Source organism: Dipodomys merriami, unplaced genomic scaffold, assembly GCF_024711535.1.
Source record: "Dipodomys merriami isolate MVZ:Mamm:240054 unplaced genomic scaffold, mDipMer1.0.p SCAF_22, whole genome shotgun sequence".
Lineage (NCBI taxonomy): Eukaryota > Metazoa > Chordata > Mammalia > Rodentia > Heteromyidae > Dipodomys > Dipodomys merriami.
The window spans coordinates 10957296-10977635 of record NW_027203604.1 but is presented as its reverse complement, the minus strand read 5'-3'; the positions used below and the strand labels follow the sequence as shown (position 1 = coordinate 10977635).

The window sequence follows — 20340 nt, the reverse complement described above, 5'->3', positions numbered from 1 at the left end:
CTTTCCAACCTGTCGGCCTTTTGAGCTACAGAATAGGGATCAAATATTAACCATTTGCAAACCATAAACATGTATGTCTAGACTGGATATTCTTTACCTAAAACGTCGAGGGCCAGAAGTATTCCAAATTTCAATTTTCCAGCACTTGAAATCGTCACACAAACTACGAAAGGTCTGAGTATTTCCCAAACCAAAAAAAGGCCTGATATCCAAAATTTTTTGAGATAATATTCCGAGTTTCAAATTTGAGATTTTTTTCTCTGTTTGGATTAGAGCTACTCAGGAAAGAACATATAGCTTAAAGCAAAGGTACAAAATTGACAGTGAGTAAAAAATGAAATATATTTTGCTTAATTTATTCTAAAAACAGAACAACTAAAAGTAGTGTTGCATGGTTTGAGGGTACCAAGAAAAGAAGTCTATCTTGGATCATACTATCTTTAACAGCATTTGCTAGCTGACTCATAAAGGGTGTTAGGGTGCTAGAATTTGGGAAATGATGTTGTGCTGCCATCTAAACTATTACATGCCTGACTAAAGCTCCTGGGAAAACTTGGGTACCATCATAAAGGAGTAAGAGGTGTCTTTGAGACTGAGCTTTGTGTAAGAACAGCATGGTAATTTCTCCAAGGGAGGGTGAGGGTGGAAGTTAATTTTATTAGGACATGACACACACACACACACATCCTTCAACACCTGATCTGCTCTATGGGCCTGCTGATGTCCACAGGGAGAGAGGAAGCAGGGGCTTTCATGCTGCTGAGTGGGGATGCTCTAACTGGCAGCCTGGACGAGCTCTAGCCTGCTCTTGCCCAGCCTAGCTTTTGTGTTTTGTGCACATAAAAGCCTTGGCAAGCCTCAACAGGGTAGAAAGTGGCATCCCTTTTCCTATCAATACAAGAAAGAACTCATTTTCCCTTTTTTTCCCTCGAGAATCTAAAGACCCAGTGCTACAAATCAGGAAGTGACTCATAGAAATGGGCAACACTTGAAGATTGGATTATATTTTATTTCTTTGTGGATTGTTACTCATTTTATTGTTCTCATATATTCTATAGAGAGATAGTCCTGCTTATAGCTCATTGAGCAACAATATCTCATTGAGCACTTGCTTGGTGACAGGTGGTTTATCTTCATATATGTGTGTGGGTGTGTTGGTCATGGGATTTGAACTCACAGCCCAGGTGCTGTCCCTCAGATTTTGTATTCAATGCTGGTGTTCTACCTCTTGAGCCACAGCTCTACTTCCAGCTTTCCAGGTTACTTGGAGATAAGAGTCTCATGGACTCCTCTGCCCAGGCTGGCTTTGAACTGTGATTTTCAGATCTCAGCCTCCTGAGCAACTAGGATTACAGGCATAAACCACCAGTGTCCAGGGGTTTATCTGGATTTTAAAAATTCATTCCAATGCTTGAATCAGTAAAGAGCAGAGGAGAATGCTCTTATGTGCATTTTATCAGCAAGAAGCCTAAAGCCCAGAACAAGTGAAATCTTGACATCATCACGGCCCTAATGAGGGAGAGAGATCCAGATACGCTGGTTTCTGACATTCAGATATCCTCCCACATGCTCCAACTGCTTTCTGTTCAGCCAGGACAGCTAGCAGACCTGCTCTCTGGCCTGCTGAGTGCTTGCTTCCTCTTTGAGAGGTTCACCTTCTACTATTTCCTCACAATGCTTGGCTTTGTTGTTCAAAGATAAGAATTTGTTGCATCAAGAATAGTCAGAATGTTCCTCTGTGGGCTCTGAAAAACAATAACAACATTGCAAAAGGGCCTTGAAGATAATTGGATCTTTTTTTATTCAGCATATAATTGCAAAAATACTGCCAGTTCATATTAGTTTAAAGGTCAGTCTAAATGAATGGAAGTGTTGAGGGAAATTCCTTTAATGAATGGAAAAAGTTCACCTGCAACGAGTACTTCCTTGTCCATGTAGGAACGTATCCTGACACAATTTTCTCTTAAGAGAAAACTAGCTGTCTGCTGCATTATCCTGTGCATGGTTATTCACGTACATTAACACATTCATACAAGCTTACCTTCAAGCAAATGTAGTGTCTCCTGAGTAAATACCACCACAAAATAATTATAAGACCAATCTATCGATGACCATGACCTTCCTTAGCCTTGCAGTCCCCACTGGAAAAGGGGAGAAAAAATACCAACTTCAGGCAAAATCAAAAGTTCAGCAAAAATAAAACACCAGGAAATGGGTACTTGAAAGGAGTGGAGTGGGGTCAAGGGGAAAGGGGCAGATAAGCGAGGAGGAGAAGGGGAAATCCAATGCATATATACAAAATTAAGAAGAGTGAGAGAAGGGGCGAATAGGGAAGGGAGAGAATGTTGAAAGGGTGACATTGATCAAGATGTATTATATTTATAAACTACTTTGTTAAATGGCATCTCCTTTGTACAACTACTTGCAGATAATAAACAAATAATAATTTAGAAGAAGAAAAAGCAGCACCCTAAGGAACCAGCTCCAGAGGGCTCAGTGTTACACAGGCTTTCTAGAAACCAATCTGTTCTGTTGGAAAAAAAGTGACTGACAAGACACTGCTAAGGCCCTTGCCTGGGAACAGCTCAGACACTTCAGGTAATCCAGTCCCCCTGTGGGACCGAACCAATGCTCCCCAGGACTCGGCAGTTGGTCTGCCAGCTTCCTACCAGGCACTCACCATCCCTTTCCCCTCACACCAAGGCAGGTCCTCTTCAGCTGAGAAACTGAGGCACAGGAAACAGAGAGCAGAAAGATGGGTCCTATAAAGTCCAAATCAGCTGCAGAAGTATTGCACCTTTACCTTTTAAAATGATTTCCAGCCCTAAAATAGAGCTGTAAACACAGGAAGACACGGGGTGTTTATTGTTAGGAAAATGGAACAGAATGGAAGGACACAGGCTGGACATGATCTTTCACAAGCAAGGGCTTTTCATTGAAGAACATTGAAGGCCAGAAACCTTCCCATGGGATCGGAGGTTGTGTCGGAGGGGTGGTGGGGTAGGAGTTAAGGCTTTTATGGGGTCTGAACAAGGAGATAGAGGTTACTTGAGTTCAATATAGAGGAGGTAACTACTGGTATGGGCAGAGAATAAGGTAATTGACTCCCTTATCTAAGCTCCCAAGCTTTTTAATGTTAGCATCTGTCTTGCCTAGACAGTTTGACCTTCTCAGGGTCTAGTTCTCCAGCTTCCAATCTCTTAACCCTTTCCTGGCCTCACAGATCAACCTCAAAGCCTTACAGGCTAGGCCGACAATGGAATGTTCACAGCCAGGCTCAGGTCAGATTGCCCTGCCTGTGTCAAGCACCTCCATGCATACCAGACATCCACATGCACCTGATAGAACAGGGTGGGGGCCAATCCTTCATAGTCCATCTTTAGTAGCATAAAACGATTGGGCCACGAGGAGAAGGATACATTCTTCATTTATGGTGACAAAATGGAGAGGCACAGTCTGGAGACATGGTGGTGGTCTACCTCTCACCTGCAATGGTCTGACATCTTAAAGTCACTGGAGGGATGCTGGCTTTCTTACCACAGCTGCCTGGGTCACCGCACAACTGACAGAAGAGAATGGAAACAAATCTACAAAGTCATAACAGACTTCACTTCCTCCTTCCTTCCCAGTGGCGAGCATGCCTTCCTCCTTCCATCTGTCTTCCCTTCCTTCCCTTTCTCCTCACTTTTGTCTCTCTATCCCTCCCAACCTCCTTCTGGCCTTCCTTTCTTCTTCTCTTCCTCCCTCCCTTCCTCACTGACTTCTCTCACCCTCCTCCCTCTTAGTCTCCCCCCTTCCTTCCTTCCCTCCTAACCTCTCTTTTTCATTCCCTCTCTCCTTCTTTCTGTTCTTCCTTTCTCCTTCTCTCCTTTCCTTTCTCCCTCCTTTTTTCCTTCCCTCCCTCCCTCCCTTCCTTCCTTCCTTCCTTCCTTCCTTCCTTCCTTCCTTCCTTCCTTCCTTCCTTCCTTCCTTCCTTCCTTCCTTCCTTCCTCAGGCATTTGACCAACTCTGTCACAAAACAAATGGTATTTTTGATGCATTCAAGTACACTATATCCCTTTAAAATGTACAATGATCATGTGCCAATCAAAAATACAACTTTTTAGAAATTGGCAAACTCAGCAGAGCCTTAGAAACAGTACCCCCAAGAGTGTGCCTAGGTTTTATTTCAGAATCAGACACATAATCTCAGTGCAGATTTATGAGATACAGTACTGACTGTGATTTGTTTTTTACAGTGCACATGATCAAACCCCTAGCTAGGCAAGCTCTGTACTACTGAACCACATAACAAATGTGATTTATGAATAAGAAAATAATCTCACACAGAATGAGTGAGCAGGTCCTCTATCTAATCCTTTCTCTCTCTGGGGATGACAAAGAGAAGCAAGAACAGTCGGGGGGCGGGGGGGTGGGAGTCTGTGGGAAGCTGAGATCTTTCTGGGCCTGCCCTAAAGGCTGGAGTGGATGATCCGCCAGGAGGCCTGCCTGGGGACCCCTAACAAGTGCAAAACTCCTATCGGTTTCCTCATCTGGAGAAGATAAGCCAAAAAGCAATTTCACAATGACTGCATTGCAGTTTGGCGTTCATGCACACACTCTCCGTTTAACCCAATAACTCTAGTGTGAAAACACAAGTAGGTTTTTTGTTGTTGTTGTTTTGTTTTTTGTTTGTTTCTGTCAGTCATGGGGCTTGAACTCTGGGTGCTGTCCCTCAGCTCGTCAGCTCAAGGCTGTTCTACCACTTGAACCACAGCACCACTTCTGGTTTTCTGGTGGTTTATTGGAGATAAGAGTCTCACAGATTTTCCTGCCAGGGCTGGCTTTGAACTGCGATCCTCAGATCTCAGCCTCCTGAGTAGCTAGGATTCACAGGCATGAGCCACCGTTGCCCAGCACAAGTAAGTTTTTATGTCGTTAAATTGCATGAACTGACTATTAGTTTCCAAAGCAATTAAAGTTTGTGGCTTTTTTCCTATCCCAAGATTTGTGTAGACAAGTTCAGGATTTGGAAGGTGAGACTGAATAGAAAGGGGAAGACAGTGGGAATACAACCCTTTCTTGGGTGCGTCCTGGAAGAAATGCTGCCACACACAGTGAGTCTCAAATAGTGTCCCTGAGAGGCTATGACATTCTTTATACCAGGGCCGTTCAGCCAGCATATCTGGGAACAGATAGCCCCAGACTCAAAGATCCCAATCTTTAGAGACAGAGTCAGCAAGACTGGGACCATTGTCCACAAGCCAGCAAAGGAGATCCTCATGGCCTAGCTATGAGTACTGGCCAGGCCTATCCCTCAAGATGATGGACAGGTCCTGCTACCAGGAATTAGATATCAAGTTCTTCTGTAGGGTTTTGTGGGTTTTATTTTGTTTTGTGCAGGCACTGGGACTTGAACTCAGGCCCTGGGTACTGCCCCTAAGCTTATTCACTCAAGACTAGCCCTAACTAGTCTTCAGCTTTTTGGTAGTTAATTTTAGAGGTAGAGTCTCATGGACTTTCCTACTGGGCTGGCTTTGAACTGCAATCCTCAGACCTCAGCTTACTGAGTAGTTAAGATTACAAGCATGAGCTACAGGCACCCAGTGGTTTGGGGTATTTTTTGGAAGCAGAGGTATCATCACTAAGAACACTTGTCTCATTGTATCAGCACATACCAGAGAAACTGACAAAGGAACACCTAGAAAGCTTTTGACCTTGCCTGCATCCATGATCAGTAGAAAGCTTATGCTAATAGAATCAGGGGTCTGAAGGGACCCAGGGGGACCTGGGTTTCTTCTCTGGGCCACTGAGGGCCTCCCTTTGATGCATGTGTACTGGCTACTTGCTTGACCACGAGAAAAGGGAGAGAACTAAACCTCAAAAAGTCCCATCAATACCAGAGACTTTCAGGGCAATAACCAAGAAAGGAAGAATGCCACTCCGCATCCAGAAAGGCAACTGTTAAACTCACCTCAAAGCCTACTGTGCAACAGGCAGGAAGAACTTTATTCTTCCACTCATCCTCAAGGACATGTTATCCCATGTGTCCTCAGGTTCATTTTCTCTGCCAGTTAAAGGACAGCGAAGTGTTTAAAACAGACTTTGAAAGGCTCATTCAAAAGCAAAAGAAACAGTGAAAGAAATATCAAAGTGGACTTGGTATAAGAGAGCTCCCAGAACTGAGTATCCATAATTGCTTCTCAGGGACTAGCTATATATAGGGCTTCTTACCTCCTCCTGCTTAAGGTGTGCTCCTGGTATGATAGGTCAAGGGTTGGGCATGCATAGCAGGGAGTCTTGTGATCGGTTCCATCTTTGCACATGAGTACAGAAGGGGCTTCTGATCAGATGGAAGCTAGGGGCACATATGCCAAGCCACAGATGTAAAGGGTACATGTGTTTTTCTGAGTCACCCCCCGCCCCTCACCACCATGTTGGAGCAGGTACCAGTTGCCTTCTACCTTCAAGGAGGCCCAACTTCCCTTAAATGAGGATGGATTTTGCCTGTGGGAATTTGAGGTACACACTGCCTAACCTCGGTGAAGTATATGAAGTGTGTGAGGACTAGACACTAAGATCCAAAGCACCTAGACCAAGATGAGTGTGTGTGTGGAGGAACTCTGTCTCAACTAGGGAGGGGACCAGCCCCAGGAGGTCAACACCCCGTAAGAGCTGGCATGACCATGTAGTGGGTGAGCAAAGTCATGTATGTAGGCCCTAGTTTTCAACTGTTTTTTAGTCAAATGATATCCCAGTAAGGGAACCTAAGGCTGAAGTCGCTTCCTGCTTGAAGAGCTTTCCAGGGATGCAAAGCTCCTAAGGGACTTGGGTGGCTCCCCAGGACTATACTCCTGATGTGTCAGTCCTAAGGAAATAATCTGAGATAGGAAAGGTTATTTGTCCCCAAAGTACTCAGCCTTCCTCAGAGCAAGGAATGATGAAAAGCCTAACAAAGACTTTCAGCAGTAGGAGAGGGCCTGTAGAATAACACATTGGAAGTAACTTATGAACCCAAGGCAATACTAGAAAGTGTGTTTGTTAGTAAAGGGAAGAGGAAAAGTGTGGGATGGGGAACCAAACTACTCACAACAAGAGTCACTGGGATGAAACCAGCCAGCTTAAGGGCTATACCTGAGCTGCATAGAAGTGCGGCCTTCTTTTCTTTCTTCTCCATGTGCAAGTTTTAGCAGGTAAAGTGCAAATATGGAAACACTGGCTGCTGCCTAGAAGCTTAGGGTCCTCCTCCTTCAGTCCCTGGAGGCCCCAGCCAACTCTGTTGCAGATTTCAGAGGCCCCCATATTGGTAGGTGAGCTGGCCAAGAAGGTCAAGCGCAAAACCTTGCAGTAAACAGTGAAGTGCACAGCCCGTGAGCCCACATACGCACATGTGCTGATACTGGGGCTTGAATTCAAGGCCTGAGCACTGTCCCTCAGATTTCTCACTCAGATCTACTACTTGAACCACAGCTGTACACTGGTTCTTTTGGTGGTCAATTGGAGATAAGAGTCTTATGGACTGTTTTGCCTGGGGCTGGCTTTAAATCTCTGTCCTCAGACCTCAGCCTCCTGAGTGGTTAGGAGAACAGGTATGAGCTACCATTGTCTGGGTCCTGCCTGGACCCAACATTCTTAACCTGGGTCTATGAATCCCTGGGAGTTCCTGGGTGGAATCTGCAGGGCAGGCTTATGAACACAGATGAAGGAAATAACCCTTCATTTGAATTAACGTCTGATGTCACTGTAAAAACAGGTAACCGACCACTCTGTCTTGTCACAGGTTATTACAGCATCCCCTCGACACACTGAGTTTGTTGCTCACAGGGCCCTAATGGCCTGGTTTCCCTGGACACCCCATCCATTCCATATTCATTGAAAAGTAATTTTATGAGAAGGTCATAGGCCTCACACAGTCCGAGATGCCCACAGTTCTGAATGGAAAACATTAATCAAGGTTCAATGGTGATATCCTCCTATAAATCTCAATAATGCAATTATAATGGTAACCCAAAGGACATAATTTGCTTATCAAGGTATTTGCACACTGGGATTCTACCCTCATCACAAACCTACCAGATAAGCAAGATAAACGCAGTGCATGTTTACTTACCTGGGGTACATAAAGTGCAGAGAGGTTTGGTGACTTACCTGAGGTCACACAGCTGGAAAGCATGGAAGGAGAAACTCATCTCTCCCCTTGCATGTGGCCTCCTCCCAGGTGGTGATAAGAGGTGCTCTGTTCTCTTAGCTATGCCTAACTCTTCCATAGGAATCTGATTCCTAGGCTGTTGCTTTCAGAACTGGACTACACAGTTCCCTCATTCCTTCCTTCCACCTTTAGCCTGCTCTTCTGCAGGTGGCTTCTCTATACTGTAACCCCATGGTTTTCTGGGAAGCCCATTTTACTGATGCAGAAACTGAGTGGATCCAACCGGATAGAGTACGGGAGCTGTTCATGAGACAGATTGGCCAAACAGAGAATATAAAACAGGTTGAGCAACAAAGTGGGAGTTGGGAGGCACAAACATGATCTTGGGGGTGTAGGACAAGAGAACGTAAGGAGTTAGAGCACACAGGCCATAGAACTCATCGGGATTGAGCCTGGAGCTAGCCTGCACCAGAGGAGAGGGACGGGAGGAGAGAAGGGGCAGGAGGTGATGAACGTCTCTTCCCACTTTGCTGTATCTCTTGGGTAGATTGTAAGCTTTACATGATAAAGCCATTCATCTACACGTTTTGGTTGTTTCTGCTTTGGAAGCAATGGTCTTCCTGCAGCTGAGCTCTAGAACTAGGGCTCACATTCCATCCCACATTCCATTACAGTTGGTGGGCCTGAGCATCCCTCCTTCCATCACTTCAGATTTTCCTCATCTACAATGCTTTAGTCCCTCATGTGACCAGGGCTAGATGAAGCCCCCCCCCCAGATCTGTCTGGCTGCCCCCCACATACACATACACAAACACCTCCTTGTCAGCCTACTCTAGATGAAGATTGGCTTTTGTCATCTGCAGCCCTGGCCTGTCTGACAGCATCTTCTTCCCCTCTCTTTCTTGAGCTGTTTGCTCCAAAATGTTGGACATCCCTCTGATGTTCAGCAAATTTCTCTATTCACAGAGCAGGTGCTGGGCCATGTCCATGACCATGAACTCCGGAAAGCAGAGGTTTCTGGGCTTGTGACCCTAGTCTAGCCACTTGGGACTGCCTGGTCCAGGTACCTTCTCCACAGCTTGTGTGGGAGGGGATAGATGGGCATTGTAGGGATGAATGATGGGCAGTGGATGGTGTAATTGGTGGTCACAGATTCCCATGTCATCTCCAAGTTGACACGTAATTTGGTCCTCGACCCAGGAAAGGGCTTTAGGTTGTATCTTGCTCCTGTAATTTCCACCATCCATCCCTGCAGAGGTCCCAAGAGACAGAATTCCAAAAAGAGGCCTCTCTGGACAGACCAGGACTGATGTACAGACAAAGGGGACACTGAGGGGAGAGAGGAAGAGCGGACTCAGGTTTGCCTGGATCTTTCCACTCGGAGAGAGCTGGGTGCGGCCGTCCTGTGGCTGGCAGGTCACACCATGCAGACATTCTTTTACGCAACCATTTCTGTGGTGGCTCTCCTGCCTGGTATCTGGGACATCTGCCGGAAATCAGGCCCTGTCTGTGGGATCCCCAGCCATCTCAGCTGGCCAGCTGCTGCCGTTGACTGAAGCCACAGCCTGGCCTACATGTAGGCCCAGGGATTTAAAAAAAAAAAAAAAAAGGCAGCATGGCCAGGGCCATTAATCAGCCTTGGTGTTCCCATCCAAGATGAACCTTACCCCAAAATAAAAATCAAAACCCCCAGTCTAAAATACCCTCCCAGGGAGGCAAGCAGAAGCTCTGCCTGTGGTGAGTGAGGCCGGACCACAGCATCTGCAATTCCTAATTATAGGAGGGCCCCATCCAAAGGCATCCGGTGGGGGCTAAGACCTTCTATCTGTGCGAAGACTAACGGCCACCAGCTTCCCCATAGCTAGAAGACAGAAACCTGGATTTCCCTGTGCCCCAACGAGCCTGCTAGCCCACCTGTGAGCGGAGCGTTACCTTTCTTTCTGGGGATCAATTAGTCAACTAGTGCCCTATCTCCATTCTGGGATGAACCCTGTTTGACTTCAAAGAATAGTTCCTTTTTTTCCTTCAGTTCTCAGAACCAGTAAAACGCAAGTTTACTAATATCTTTCATTCATCTTCGTTGACAAGGATGTTAAACTTATAAGCTTCATCATTAGGAACAGTCATTTCTCTTGGTGTTTTGTTGCAGATACCCTAGCCTCATCGTAGAGGCCCAGGGAGGCTTTTGTGGGTGGATGGATTGAGTTGCTCCATGACCCACACTTTGGGGTACCTCCTGCATGCAGGATGAAGGACTCACAGAGCAGAGAGGACCTCAGGGTGCAGCTCCATTGTGTGTCCTCCCTGCAAATCACTCTGCCGAGCCACATGCTGAACACGCTCCAAGTTTTGTGCCTAGGCCCTGACTTGAACGTCACCTCCATGAGTCTCAAATCACTTAGACACTTCTCAGTACTGTATCACTTAGTTTCACCTACTTTGTGTTCCATTGTATCTATCCCCACCCTTAGGCCCACAAAATATTGGCCCCTGCCCATACCAGAGCATAGTCACTCAAAGATTTGCTCTTTCCTTCACTTGCACAAACCCTAGGGGTGGCTGCTGGCAGAAACCACTAGCTGTGAAAAAGGAGGCCTAACTATAGCCTAGTTTTCCTTTGCCTTTCTTCTTTTTCCTTCCTTCCTTCCTTTTTTTTTTTTTCATTTTCTTCTTCTTTATATTGGTAATGGGATTTGCAATTAAGGCCTGCCATTCGTACTTGGCCTTTTCACTCAAGATTGGAACTCTACCATTTGAAATACACCTTTACTTCCAGACTTAGGTTAATTCATGGAGACAAGAATCTCATAGATTTGTCTTCCCAGGCTGGTGTTTGAACCATTTTCCTCTCATATCTCAAGCTCCTGAACATCTAGGATTGTAAGGATAAGACACCAGCCTCCAGATTTAATCCTCTCTTGATTCCTGTGGATCTATCTGTCCCATACCTTACTGTGAATATTTTAGAAATTTGAAGAACAAAATAGACTTATGTAGATAACAGTTTTGGAAATTCTAATTCTCAGATTAGAATTAGAATTAGAATTAGAATTCTCAGGGTCATCTGTCTGGCCTTGGGTTAGGGCTGTCTAGCTGTTTCTATACTTGCTGGGAAAAGAACATGCCGCACTACAGGATTAAGCAATGACTTCGTTTTCCCTCTTTCCATGTGGACTTGCAGACATAGGGCTTCTGTTTGAATGCATAGAAAGTGCTGACCTCACCCTACCCACTGGGTACCTGGCTGTGGGACTTAATGGGTTGATTCCAAATTCCAGCTGTATTTCTACGTCAGTTGCAACTTGACTTAGAGGGGAATATATTCCACACCACCTTAGGAGCGAAAGTAATAGGGACTGATAATTCAGTTTTTGAATAACTTGGTGAAAAGTCTTGTTTTCAAAGGGCCACAGGAGTGGAATAGAAGCTAGGAAGGAAGAAGCAAGCGTTGCCTATACTTTGGGTTCAATTGTGAATGTATCTTTATTTCTACCCTCTCAGACTTCTGTCCTACGTGTTTATACCCTCTAACCTATTTCATTCATTTCTCAATATCTGAATAAATATCTCTCTTTGCACTGATCTTTCTTGCAAGTTGTCAATTCCTTGACATTCTTCTTAATTTCAGAGTCAACTTTATCCCCAATGTATCCAATTAGTGTTAGACTTGTTATCACACAAATGAGTGTTACTGATTAGTCTTTCCGGAGTGTTAGTGTGCACACAGGCATGCGTGTGCGTGCGCGCGCGTGCGCACACACACACACACACACACACACACACACACACACACACACACACACTTGCTGGGATTTCCAACAGCCACAGGGTTTTATATATTACATTCTGATGCTGTTTTAGTGGGTAGTGGGAATCTCTACTTGATCCATCTAGGAACCCACACAAAATGTATGTGCTCAATTGATCAGCTGCCAAAGCAGAGGCCATAACCTTAAAAACAGAGAGATGTACCAGGTACCAGCCTCTTTGGGTGGAGGAGACCATGGGTCAGGGAAGGAAGAAAAGAGAAGACAGGTAATCAAAAAAAATAATGTGTTTGTGTGTGTGTGTGTGTGTGTGTGTGTGTGTGTGTGTGTGTATTTGTATATGCAGATGCCATACTAACAGCCAGACTGGCAGTCTCATCATATAAGTCCTCCCCTTAGCTAGGGAGGGTTGGGGAACAAGCCCCATGGGAAAGGGGGAGGAGGACACTGGAAAGGCCCACTACCCCTCCAAGCCACACAGGTTCCAGTCACAGTCATCTCTTGCCATAACTTTTCAATTCTATTAGGAAAAAAATCACACAGAAAAAAATGATACAACTTTTTCTAATGGTAAATAAAGAAAGGCAGACCCAGTTTTCTAGGTACTATGAACATGTGGTGATTAATAAGTAGACCCTTCTGGAAACATAGGCCATAAAGAGGTGATCTATGGTCAGTATGCAGCACTCTTCATTGTGATTGGCACAGAGAATGAGATAGCTAGTTATGAATTCATCCACAATTTTGTGGAAGTTTTAGATGAATACTTCAGGCAAATGAGTAGACTCAATATAATAGTGTTTAATCTGGATAAAGTACACATCATTTGAGATGAGATGGTGTTAAATGGTTGCAGGCGGAAACCAACAGGGCAAGAATTCTTGCCCCTTTACTAATCCTTGCTAGTATGTCAGGAAGCTGAATGAAAGGAAGGGCCTGCCAGACAGTATTAGATTTGACCACCATGGACTCCACCTCAAATATAAAGTCCAAAAGAATCTGGAAGACCATACATGGCAAAATCAAGTAACCTTTCAAACAATATACCTATTGTTTCCCACAACTCCTAAATGGAAAACAAAAATGAATTTTAAAGTATGAGAAAAGAAATAGACTCAACTAAGAGATAAGTTTTCTTTTTTAACGGTAAGTGTATTTTTCCCTCACCTAAATCTAAGGAAACTTTTTAGCTTCTACTTCTTTTTGCAAGTTAAATTCAGAAATAATAGTATAGAGATGGGAAAAATGTGTGGCAGTTAATAAAACAATTAAGTTTACTGAACATAAGGGATATTTTGAGTAACCTGTCTTTTGAGTGTTTTTTACTTAAAAACATTTTAGTAAGCTGCGCACAGTTGGCTCACACCTGTATTCCTAGCTACTCATGTGGATGAGATCTGAGGATTATGGTTCAAAGCCTACTCAGGCACAGAAAACTGCCTGGGACACGTATGTCCAATTAACCACCAAAAGGCCAAAGTGAAGGTGTGACACAAGTGGTACAGCACTAGCGTTGAGCAAAGAAAAAGCTAAGGGACAGCACCCAAGGGCTAATTTCAAGCCCCAGTACCAGCACCAAACCAACCAAACAAAAACTTACTTTTAAAACATAAAATTTCGAGAGCAAAGGAAGGGGTGACATTGTCCAAAAGAAATGTACTCATTACCTGACTGTAACCCTTCTATACATCACCTTTATACTAACAATAAAAATATGTTTAAAATGAAAAAACAAAAACAAAATACATATGTATGTACATTATATATAAACATTTTCTATTTTAATACATATATAATGTACTTTCATATATTATAATGTATTTACATATATATGTATATGTTATATATGTAGGTATGAAAACATCACAGCAAACCCACTAAAAGCTTTATTAAGGAGACAGAGTGGGTATGCAAAATAATAATAAAAGAGGTGATTTTGATCACCAAGTCTATCAAATGCATGTGATGAAACTCTTTTACACAATTCATACTCATTTACAAAAACACAGGTGCACTGATAAGGAAAATTGAAGTATTTTCAGCTGATCATAGGTGTGGAAATCCAAGACCCATGATAGATACCTGTTGTCTGTGTGTTCTCCACACAGCATAGTTCCTACCTCAATTTTTAGCCAACTTTATTTTTCAGTGCTCAAGGATACCTTTAATTGGTCCTAAAAAGTTTGAACAGGCTGCATTACTCTGATGGTGATAGTCAAAAGTTCTGTTCCCCAAGAAACAAATTTGTGATCAAAATAAATGACGGTGGCTGGAGTAAGCATGATTCTGAGATGCTTGGCATTACACAGCATCCGAACTTCACAAGGTCCAGTAATTCTCTATGAGCTCCTATACTGAAAAAGGAATATTTCCATGATAGAAATCAATCCAATCCTGTTCCTTCATCAGACCATAAGACTCAGCCTGAGTATGATGATCTATCTATCCATCCAAAAGTCTCCAATATTCTTACTAGTATAAACAATTGGTTCTTGTAATCTTACTTATTCAATGGGCTGAGATTTGAGGACTGCAATTCAAAGCCAGTCTGGGGGGGAAAAATCTATGAGAATCTTTTCTCCAATTAACCAGCAAAAATCCAGATCTGGAGGCATGGCTCATGTTCTATAACACCAACATGAGTAAAAGAGCATACAGTCCCAAGTTCAAATGCTAGAACTAGAACAAAAGAGGGGATAAGGAATCATGGCTTCATAGAGCTACTGATGTGATGCTCATTTGTAAATAACTTCAAATGGAAATTTTAAAGCAATGTGTAGTGTATCATTGTAATATAGAAAACAACAAAGTCAAAAATAGCCATAGTACTCAGTGTACATATATGATAAAGGAAGTGGGAAACGTGAAATGAATATGGGGTTGGGGGAAGAAATGGGAAATGGAGATGAAAAGAGTTATTTTGATCAAGGAACAAGGGACACTTAGATATATACAAATTGTGATCATCTTGTACAACCTTTTAAAATTCAGAACATGAAAAACAACAACAGAGTTAATAAACAAAAAGCTGTCATACATTATAACAACACATAATAATATACAACAGTAATAATTTTGTGGGACTAGAGATTGCCAGGCGAGAGTTCTGCCAAAAAGGACAGTATTTAATATGAAAACCCTCACTGCAGCACTGGTCACATGATTCTAGTCTTCCAATAGAAAATAAATGTAGATAATTAGATTGCATTAGAACATACAAGCTAATGCCATGACGCATGACTGCTGGTATCTGATGCCCCTGCTGGCACAACACAAAGCACTCCTCAGCACAAATGATTATCTCCTTCGCTTAATAGTGCATTAAATCTATTATCAGTCTTTACACACCGAAGGAGGAAAATACTGGAGAAGACTCCACAATAGGTCTATAGAGAGGGTTGAGGTATTTCATAGTCTTCTCCCAATAGAGTGAGGATATTCCCTCAGTGACATAAATAACCACAATAGTACAGGAAGTGCTGCTCTTCCATCTGTCTCCAACACAGCAGCACACAGTTCCTTGGAAATGTCTCCAGCACTCTCTCCAGTACTTCTGGAGACTAGATCCTCAGGCCAGGGATGACCACAGCTCAAAGGAAAATACAGCTCCTTGGCCCTGGGAGAGAGAGAGAGAGAGAGAGAGAGAGAGAGAGAGAGAGAGAGAGAGAGAGAGAGAGAGAGAGAGAGAGAGAGAGAGAGAGAGAGAGAGAGAGAGAGAGCGAGAGAGCAAATTGCTGGAACTGGAAAGTGGACCTTCCAGCCTCAGCCAAGGAGAACAAAGATCAATCATCCCAACTAAGCTCTTTCCAAATCTAGCCACATGAAGTCAAAGCTACTCATTATAGTGTTGTTTATTATACACATCCATGGATAACTGAAAGAGGCTCCAACATGTGCCCAGATTTTGGACTGGAATGTCTAGAATTGTCAAGTCTCTCTATCACTGTGTGTTGAGGACATTGGAAGTGGAAGCCGTGCATCTCATTTCAGAAGTCACTAGATGGAGGGAGATGGTGTCCAAGGAGCTGACCTTATACTCAGGAACTTTGTTCACATCTGATTTTGATGGAAGTGGGAAGTGGTATTATGGCTCAAGTGCTAGAATGCTAGCCTGGGATTTTCTAATCCCAGTCTTCAATGAGGGATGAGACCTGATAGTACAGTACACTCTGTGTCTTCCAGGAACAACATACCACAAGTTGTTTGTGGTGTTTATTAAAGAAACGTGCAATATTTAAATCTACTGCACCAAAGGCATATGTCTTTATATTTTATAACTATGATCGTGCTCTTGAAATCAAAGCTCAAAAGTATGCTTTGACAGCTGTAAATGCAATTAGAAAATGAGAGCTGAATAATTGGAATTGCCATAGCCCTAAAGTATGTGGAGAATATGGTCATTTTGTTTAATATCTACCTTGTTTTGTGAATAAACTTTGGACAACTGTGTATCTTCTTCACACCCTATTTTGCTAATCTTCATAGTAGTAGTAAGAATCCTATCTCCTTAGCAGATAGGAGAGACTTAATGAGATGAAATACATAAAGTCATCAGAATACTTGATATATTATATAGAAGTGCTCCAAAAATAGCTAACTATTATTTTATTATTGATATGATTACATACTCCTTTCATAGAGCTAGAGTGTCCAGCAAATAATTGTTCATGACAGTTATAGTTTTTCTTAGGATTTGGGGGTATGCTGTTGCTGTATAATAAATGATCATAGAGTTTGATATGGCACAAGTCACAGGTCAGGAGGTCAGATATCCAAGGGGAGTTGAGACTTAGGATTTCACTTTGCTAAAATGAAGGTATTGGCTTCTCTGAACTCCTAAATGGAGCTCTGAAGAAGAGGTTGCCTTCTAGCTTACCAAAGTTAAGGGCAGAATTTAGTTCATTTCTACAGCATTGCCAATATCCCTGCTCTTGCTCCCTGTATGCCTAGGTCAATAAGTTCAGCCTGATTCACCTTTATATTCTTTCCAACTTTGGGCTCTCTCTCCACATATACTCTCCAATTCCCTGTCAGCATGAACTGGAAGCACCACACTTCTGTAGGTTAAACCTTCTATGGTTTTCTGGAAGTTGAGTCTAGTTAGATAGAGTCTATGAGGTCCTAAGAAGAATCAGCAGTTTACCCAAGGCCAGACTCTCAAAAGAGGCCACCATGAACCCTCAGACCAAAGAGACTCACAGCAGGTGAGGAAATGAACTAATTATACTACTGTATTGCAGTGGGGGGGGGGGGGGAAATCCCTCAAGATGACTCCTCACTTCAATAATTAGCTTGGAGAACTCACAGGGCTCAGTATATAGTCATACTCACTGCTGTGATTTTTTTTTTATCTCCAAGGATGCAAAGCAAAATCAGCAAAGGTAAAAGGCACATGGGACAAAGCTTAGAGTAAGCCAGGGTGGGGAAGCTTCTAATGGAGTCACATAGGGTGTACCTGGATTCTTCTAGCACTGATGTGACATCATGCATGGAATGTCTTGTACCAGGGCAGCAAAGCAACCCAACCAGGGTTTGCAGTGACGTCTGGTCACATAAACACCCTCTGCCCAGCACACGCTGAAACTCACAAGGAAAACAAGTCTCAACACAAACTAAACTGCTAACATAAACAGGCTAGGCAGTGTGAGAAACCTTTATGATTTAGGGGCAGGGGAGTCCTCCCCCAAAGCAATGGCCAACACTACAAGCAGGCCTTTCTAAGGAAGTGGATTCAGGCCTTGCCAACTCTCTTGAGTAAAACAGCTGTCACTGAGCATGTAATAGGATTCAGAGGCTTGAGGTCTCTGGCATCTTTGTATTTGGTTATGTGTCCTATTCTAATTTTCAGTAAGTGTCTCCTTCCCTCCCAATTAGTGCCCTAACTTTAATAAAGGAGATATTGTGGCTGGGGTTGTGGAGTATTTACCTAGCATGCACAAGGCCAAGAGAAAGAGAAAAATTGATTTTATGATTCCATTTGCATTGTGACTTGGCTGTTACAGAGTAAGTGGCTGGGCATGGTTGACTGCTATAGGGATTGGGAGAAGCTCCTGGCACATGGAAGAAACAAGAGAGAAAAAGAGAGACATAAAATAAAGATGTCTCCTATCTATACAGCTTTTAAATGCCCACCTGGACTCACATAGTCAGAGAAGCCTTCAAATAAGCTGAACCCATAATCTAACTCTTCTCTTGAAATATAAAGGACAGTCTATTTTAATGTCAATGTTAATTATTTTTATTTTTTATTGTAAAAATAGTGAACAGAGGGGTTACAGTTACATGAGTAAGGTAATGAGTGCATTTCCTATCAAGCATTGTTACCTGGTCCTTTGTTTTTCCCCTACCATCCCTTTCCTCCCACCTCCCCACCTCCCCCTTCACCCCTGCCAAGTTGTAAAGTTCATTTTCAACATAGTGTCTTGCACAAAGGACAGTCTTAAGGAGATATTTAACTATGTTGAAATTTCTGAGAATGTAGCTACGGTCTGAGACAGAAGGAAATTCTCTATTTTGCTTGAAACTTCACTAAGAGTGCTTCATAATTTTTTTTAAATCACACTTCTTTTTTTTAACCAGTCCTGGGGCTTGAACTCAATGCCTGGGCACTATCCCTGAGCTTCTCTTGCTCAAGGCTAGCGCTCTACCATTTGAGCCACAACACTACCTTTTCTGCTTATGTGGTAATGAGGAATTGAACCCAGGGCTTCGTGCATGCTAGGCAAGCACTCTACCACTAAGCCACATTCTCAGCCCCCCAAAAATCACATTTCTAATGATAAAACTAATACTTGAGTAAGAACAATTAACACGTATATCACCAGACTATAGCTGGACATTCTCTCTCTCTCTCTCTCTCTCTCTCTCTCTCTCTCTCTCTCTCTCTCTCTCTGCTATTTCAAACATGCAATTTGGACACAACAATTTTCATTTGAGGTTAAGTTCATGAGTGAATATCCAGCTACTAAGGAAGTAGAGAAGATTGGGAAATTCAAGCTCAGGGCCTGACTGGGCAAAAAGTTAGCAATTAACAAGAACCTATCACACACACACACACACACACACACACACACACACACACACACACACACACACACACACACACACACACACACACACACACACACACACACACACACACACAGAGCGCATAGTGGTATATGCCTGTAATCCAAGCTTCACAGAAATCAGAAGTAGGAAAATCATGTTCCCAAGGGTGGCCTGAACAAAAAGTAGCAGACCCCATCTGAAAAATAATCGAAACAAAAAGGACCAGGAACATGGTTCAGATGGTTGAACACCTGCCTACCAAGCATAAGACCCTGAGTTTTAACTCCAGTACTGCCCCCAATTATATTTTTAAATTTGGATGTCCTTCTCATAATTTCAACTTCACGCCTTTCAAGTATATATGATTTCAGTATTATTTTTGAGTGCTGGGAGCTAGTGATAGCTACCAAATACAAGCTAGCATTTTGCTTATAAGAACTCAACTCCAACTGCCAAAGGAAGGGTTTGGACATAGAGGAGAGGTTTGGATAATAAGAGGCCACGGATAAGATGTGGGCTTGTAAGAGGACCACACTTTGTGCATCAAAAAGTTCTTTTGAAATTAACAATAAAATACAATATACATTGCAGCTATCAGCTGTGTTAAGTGCAAATAAAAATCTCTTGCAGTGGGCTGAAGATGATAGCTGTGGCCTGAGAACAGCTGGATTTCTAGCTTAGGCAGTCATTAGGCAGAAATTAGGCCAGCGCCCTTTCTGAGCTTGCATCATCTGAGTGAGAAGCCCCGCATGCACACCTTCTCCAGAGCCTCTTCCCACTCCTCAAACTTCGTGCTTCTCCAGGGCAATGGTGTAGTTATGAGGGCTCCTTTATTACTAAAATTATGAGGTTTTTTTCATGCGGAAAAAGAACTTTACCAAGTTTGTTATTTCTCTTGTAGTGCTTTAATTACATAAATTACATGGGAGTTGATGATTGTCCCATTAATCTTTCTCATAAGCCCTGTTATTTTGTATCATAGTATCTCATAATAAAATGATTTTTAGGAACACTATTCTGCATTGTAGGAGATATATATATATTTATTTAATTTTATGTTATATTGCTTAATTAATAATAATTGTTTTCTTTTTACTTCATACTATGGTTAGATACATAGCACATATATGTGCGAATATGCATAGGTATGTATATATCATACATCTTCATCGGTTGTTTTAGCGATACATTTTCTCACAGGACACTGAGCAGGTGTTAAAAGCAACATTTTTAAAGGAGAAAATTGGAAACAGACTGAGAAACCTAAACACAATGATTTCCAAGGCCTTCCACACCTGGCAGCAGATTCCCTGGGCAGGGTCCTTATGTTTGTTATGTATGATTCTCTAACAAATCTCCCCAAATTAGTACCTGTATCTGCTCTCACAGTTCTTA

The 20340-nt window shown here is 42.8% G+C and overlaps 1 pseudogene; it reads left to right on the top strand.

Moving 5' to 3' along the window:
* Positions 1-12444: 12444 nt before the first annotated feature.
* Positions 12445-12817, top strand: LOC138834582 (AP-4 complex subunit sigma-1 pseudogene; annotated as a pseudogene).
* The last annotated feature ends 7523 nt before the right edge of the window (positions 12818-20340 follow it).